This window comes from Neofelis nebulosa, chromosome 1 (genome assembly GCF_028018385.1).
Source record: "Neofelis nebulosa isolate mNeoNeb1 chromosome 1, mNeoNeb1.pri, whole genome shotgun sequence".
NCBI lineage: Eukaryota > Metazoa > Chordata > Mammalia > Carnivora > Felidae > Neofelis > Neofelis nebulosa.
This window is the reverse complement of record NC_080782.1, coordinates 29,698,786-29,705,167: the sequence shown is the minus strand read 5'-3', so window position 1 is coordinate 29,705,167 and position 6,382 is coordinate 29,698,786.

The window sequence follows — 6,382 nt, the reverse complement described above, 5'->3', positions numbered from 1 at the left end:
TTTCTCTTTTGCTTTTCTAAGTATATTTCTGTCACTCCAGCCAAGGGCCCTTGTCTGCCTTAAGAAATTAGGGAAGTTACTGCAGAAAGAAATTGATAGTATTCAGATTCTGATTTCCAAAATAGGGTCTTATTTCAAGGTAATAGACTTGAGAACAGGCACCATGAAGAGAGATTTTCTAAATTCCCTCATTTCCTTCCTCATCTTATTGAGACCAGCGAACAAGGCCAGCAAACAAGACCATAGCATTTTCATTTGGGAGGTTCATGCAGGAAGAGAAGTGGGTGGCAGAAAACCCATCCTTTCCATCCATGGTGTGGCTGGAAAAAGAAGGGAGGCCATGAGGGCAGGTGTTCCATAAGCTGATGAGAACACCATGGGCAGAGAGCTCTGAGCCCCTCCTTCATTGTGCTGGGCTGCTCTGCACCAACAGAAGGTGTGGGCTGCACCTAAGACCTCTCTCATTTCCTGTGTGGTGTGCATGTCAGGTTGAGAGCCATTAGGTCTGATGGGGACCCTACCTTAGTGGGAATTACAGAATTGGGTGAAGAATGTGAAGAGGGGAGAGAATGGGAGGTCTAGAGGACTGCCCTGAAAGATACCAAGCATTTAAATTGAAGGTAGCCGAGTTACCCAAAGGAGACTATTTAGATGGGCAAGCACTAGGATTGTTAATCTGAGAGGACAAAGAAGGATCTCCTGCCTCTGAAACTCCCAGAGGCATCCCACCCCGCCTAGAATAAAATTTACAGTCCTCACATGGGCTGCAAGACCCAACCAGAGGGCTTTTCCTCAATCCCTCTCTGGCCCCTCCCCTTTGTCCAGCCCTCCTGGCCTCCTGGCTGTTTCTGCCACACAGCTTTGGAGTACACATTGGAGGTCTTTGGAGATCCCCAGTCTTGCTCTCTCACTCCATTCACGTCTTTCCTAAAACAGAGGCTCCTCAGGAAGCCTTCCCTAACCATCCTATTTAAATAGTGGTCCGATCCCTCTCCAGGCTCTTCCCAGCTTTTTCATTCTTCATAACAGTGATTGCAACTTGACCCAATGTCTTTTTTTTTTTTTAAGTTTATTCATTTTGAGAGAGAGAGAGAGAGAGAGAGACAGAGTATGTGAGCTGGGGAGGGAGAGAGGGAGAGAGAGGGAGAGAGGGAGAGAGAGATTCCCAAGCAGGCTCAGCACTATCAGCATGGAGCCTAATGTGGGGCTCAAACTCATGAACCACGAGATCATGACCTGAGCTTAAACCAAGCATTTGGAAGCTTAACCAACTGAGTCACCAAGACGCTCCAACTTGACCCTATGTCTTCGTCAGCTTGGGCTACCATAACAAAATACTACAGACTGGGCGGTTTAAACAATAGAGATTTATTTTATCACAGTTCTGGAGCCTGGAAGTCCAAGCTCAGGGTGCCCACATGGTTGGCTCTTTTCCTGGCTTAGACATGGCAGCCTTCTCCCTGTGTCTCCATGGGGCCTTTTCTTGGTGTATGTGCATGGAGAGAAAGGGCCACCAATCCTATCGAATTAAGTCCCTACTCTTATGACCTCATTTAACCTTAATTACCTCCTAAGAGCCCCATCTCCAAATATGTCATATTGGAAGTTAGGGTTTCAACACATGAATTTTGGAGGGTACACTCTTTAGTCCATAGTGCATGTTTATTGGAATATAACTCTATGAATGGAGGGACTTTATTTGTACATCCATGTGACTACATTACCCATTACTATGGCTGGTGCTCTATAAATATATGTTAAATAGAGGAAAGAACTTCATTTTCTCTGTGTATTCTAGTGGTACTGTGAATACATGTATTCCCATTATAATAACACCCCAAACTAGCACCATTTATCAAGCATGTGTATATGTCAGTGACTTTACCTTTGTTTCTTATCTAGCCTTCAACAATCCTAGAAAATAGGATTGATTATTGGGCAAATTGAAGCGTGGAGAGGTTAAGTAACTCGCCCAAGGTCACACAGCTCGTAGGCCCAGCCAGGATTAGGACAGTCTGTCAACGCCAAAGTCTGTTTCTTTTTGGACTCTAGACCAGTGGTTCTCAAACTTTGGTGCACAGCAGAACGACCTGGAGGGCTTATTAAGACCGATGGCAGGGCTCGGTCTTAAACCCTCTGAGTTTCTGATTAGGTAGGCCTAGGGTGGGAATCTGAGAATGTGCATTTCTAGTAAGTTCCCAAGGGATGTTGATACTTCTGGTGTGGGGACCACACCTTGGGCATCACTGCTGTAGACATAGAATGCTTCAATTTCCTTTTTTGCTTCAGCTTTCTGAACTATTTTCTGTCTCTGTGGCCCTTGCTTTCGTCACTGAGTAACGAGTTTCAGGCAAGTGCTGTTTCCACGTAGCCTGGTCTGGAGTGGCCACGAGGAGCCCGGAGAGAGACCTTTGCCACGGGGTGGCAGCAGCACCGCAGGTACAACGTCTGTCCTTGCTGGGGCCAGCTCATTAGCACAGCATCCCCTGGGTTCCCACAGAGCCAGGGCCTGACCGCCTCTCTGGTTCCCCTTGGCAGGGAGGCGGAGGATGGAAGGGGGCCTAGCAGAAGGGGAGGTCACTGGCACACAGAGGGGCAGTTTTGTTCTCTGAGAGACTCAGGAGGAAGCTGGGTGGTCTCCTCAGAGTGTCAAATTGTGCCATGCACAAAACCGCCATGCAGTGCGGTGCTCCCGGGAGCCCAGCCTAACAAAAGCCCTCGGAGGAGACTGGCAGGGCTGCTGGTCCGCCCGGGCGCAGAGTCCCTGGCCCCTCCGTGAGGAGGCCCGTGGGTTTCTCATGATGCCGGTTTCCAGGGGCGACAGCCCCCCTCCCAGAAGATGTAGGTCTGCGGCCTCCTGGCCTCCTGGCCTCCGTCCTGCCCACAGATGGAGCTGGGAAACACTCCCCCCTTCTGCAGCGTCACCCCCACTCTCTTCCTCCTTCACTGAGCCGGTTTAGTTCTAAACATCTTAAGAATCTTTCTAAGTGCCAGAAATTGTGCTGGGGGTTTTCTATTATCATCTGTTTCATTTTCCTTACATCCTCATGAAGACAGTATTCTTATATTCATTGAGGATGAGGAAGCTGAAGGTCAATCTCTCGTGCGTCAAGTTTAGTTGACCCCAGAAGCCCACTGTGACACCTCTGCCAACGTGCAGAAACTTGATACCAACCTTGCTTTGAAGACTGCAGGTTTCATCCAGTCCCCCACATGTACAGATGAGGGCGCTGGACGATCAGGTCAAGGAACCACAGGTGGTTAAAAGCAAGTGAGAGACTAAACCTCCTTTTCCCCTAAGTCTGCTTTCCACTTGACCTGTCCAGTGAAGCTGTTCTAGAACTGCCATTACCACGAAGTCAATGGATTACGTTCCAGGGTTGACGAAGATGATCCTGGGACCCTGGGGAAACTGCTCGAGGATTCAGGTGTAACAAGTGTGGATTCAGCCCAGTGCTGTGGACAAGTTTAGGTTCAACCACCACTCTGAAGCTGAAGGCCTTTGGGTTTTAGGACACGCGCAGCTAGTTTTAGTCTATTTGTGTTAGTTTTCTAATTCCCACGTGGACTTTCTCCAGTTTGTTTTCTACCTCTTTGGCAAATAGCTCATCATCAACTTAAATGAAACAATGCTTCACAGAGGCCCTGTGGTGCCAAGGCAGTGGGATTTGGTGACAGAATCTTTAAGTGCTAATTTCTCCCCAGGGCAGACTCATCATCAGTTCCTTTAGTGGCTTAGCTGACTTCCTGGATGGTCTTTATTTTCTCCTGCAGTGTCTGTAAACTCCAGGCTGGCTGCCTTCAGGCCTTCTTAGGATCCCCTGAACCTGCAGAGTTGAAAAAGTCATCTGACACCATCTTCTCTGAGACTCACTGCTATCTTTAACATGTGCATATGCAATTATTGGGAAACAGTTTATGATTTTTAGGGGCATATTTTGTCCTTCTGCAGTATCAGTTGGGCCCTGCTTTTCATATGCTTCAGCCTGGGTTTAAAGAAGGGCTTTTGTAGGAATGGTGCCCATCCACGGATGGGGAAGTTCCCTGAAAAAACCTTTGAGAAATGCCTCATTCCCAAGTTTACAATGACTGCAAAGTGATGGCCTTTGAATAGCTCAATATGAAAAAAATATGGGCGCTTTCCTAAAAGGAGCACCCCAAATGAAAAAAATGTGTTCACCAGTGGAAAACAGTATGTGGATGCCAAATTTTTCAGCCCTGTAATGGATTACAGAAAATATTTTGTTTGGGGGGGGTGGGGCGGGCGGTGGTCAGGAGGAAGGATTGAGAAAAAGAAAGGAGAGAAAAAAGGAATGAGAAGAAAAGAAAAACAGATGTGAATCTTAAAATATTTCAAGCATGGATAGCTGAAATACTGTTTAATTTATTTAAGACTATTCTTGGGGCGCCTGGGTGGCGCAGTCGGTTAAGCGTCCGACTTCAGCCAGGTCACGATCTCGCGGTCCGGTCCGTGAGTTCGAGCACCGCGTCAGGCTCTGGGCTGATGGCTCGGAGCCTGGAGCCTGTTTCCGATTCTGTGTCTCCCTCTCTCTCTGCCCCTCCCCCGTTCATGCTGTCTCTCTCTGTCCCAAAAATAAAAATTAAAAAAAAAAAAAAAAAAAAAGACTATTCTGTGAAGTCTAAAAGGTGATTGATCAGGCTTTTAAAATGCAGCCACAAGATTTACAATCACGTAATGAGTGATAATGTATCCCAGGTCTGGACTGCCTTTTAAAGCGTGTTGTTTGTAGAGAGAAATTAAAGTTAGGATGATTATTTTTAGTAATCACACAAACTTTTATCTGTAGTATCACTTCATTGAGGCAAACGTAAACTGTCTTGAATTCTTCATTTCATTTGTATGTAGGGTTATTAGATTCACAAATAAAATTACAGGTTACCCCATGCAATATTTGTGATGTACCCACACTAAAACATTGTTATTTAATACTTATACTAAGACATTGTTACTTATCTGAAATTCAAATTTAACTGGGCTTTTATTTTATCCGACCACCCTACTTGTGTGTGCAGATTCAGTAAACGTGACTTTCCAAATTGAAGATTGAGACAAAGAGTTCTGTGGTCATGATGAGGAAAGATCAGCTGGAAAATGTTACCATCACGCTTTCCGAGTTCCTTTCTGTGCCTGGGAAGCATAAGTGACGGAAAAGGAAGATGAGAATTCAGAACAGGATGGCAAAAAGGCGTTGGGAGGGGAGAGAGGCAGGACACACGGAGACCAAAAGAATACCCAGAAAGGAAGGGGTTCCTGGGGGAGAGGCTATTGGAGAAGCAGAAAGACTAGAGCGAAAACAGAAATGGGGGCATTGAAAACTTTTAAACAGCTGGATGACTTTCTTATACTTATCCTCCCTCTGCTCTGTAGACCTTGGAATTCCTTAGGTGCTTATCCAAGCAAGTTCTAAGAGGAAGTTCAGTCCTTACCCCCCACCCCCCCGCCGTCCCGCAAAGAGCTCCGGGCTCCCCCTGTTGGCTGTCTTGGGTATCGCTCCCCCAGCCCCGGCCTCTTATAACCCAGAGATTTCTCATCTCCCACTTTCTCTCTTAACAAGCTCCCCAGCAGCTTCCTTCGCTCTTCCTGCCTTGCTCTTTTTCCGTCGGTTTATTTATTCATTCGGAGCCTGCTTTCGACGTGACACCTCCCAACTGTTCTGGCGCCCGGGAACAGGCCACACAGAGCTGGTCATTGTTGCCCCAGCTCGGGGGACCACCCGGGTGGGAGCTGAGGCTTCGAGCCCGCGGCGGAGGCCGGATGATTGACAGCAGCCTCGGGTCAAGTGCCCAGAGGCGGCCCGGAAAGAGGGCTCCCGGCCCCCACCCCCCCCTTCCTCCACACACACCCCCCCACCCTCCCCACCGCCCCTCAGGACGCTCCTCACTCGGCTCCCAAGGAAATGAACCCTTCCTCTAAGCTCCCTTCAGACCCACACAATTAGCAGCACGAAAATCCCTGTTTTCGACGTGGTGCCTATGAATAAAGACAACAAAAAAGGATTTTACTTGGAGAGTGAGACTTTTTTAACTTGGGAAAGGGAATCCTGCTTGGGGCAAGACAGTGGTGGTGAAAGGATAAATAGGAGAAAGGGAACACACAGACCCCCCCCCCCCCCCCCCCCGGCCCAGCTTCTCAAAGCATAGGATTTAAAAACTTTGTTAGAAATGTATTTACTTATCAGGAACATTTTTAAGAAGTTCACCTGAAAAATGTTCAGTTATATTGTGAACAGATCTGTGATGACCACGCCTAACGATCTATGTTTTCCTTCCCCATCATCTTCTGCATCCCCCCAAAACAGGCCATACAGTCACACCTTGACCGAGCTGCTATGTCTCCACAGACCTCCCACAGGAGGATGAC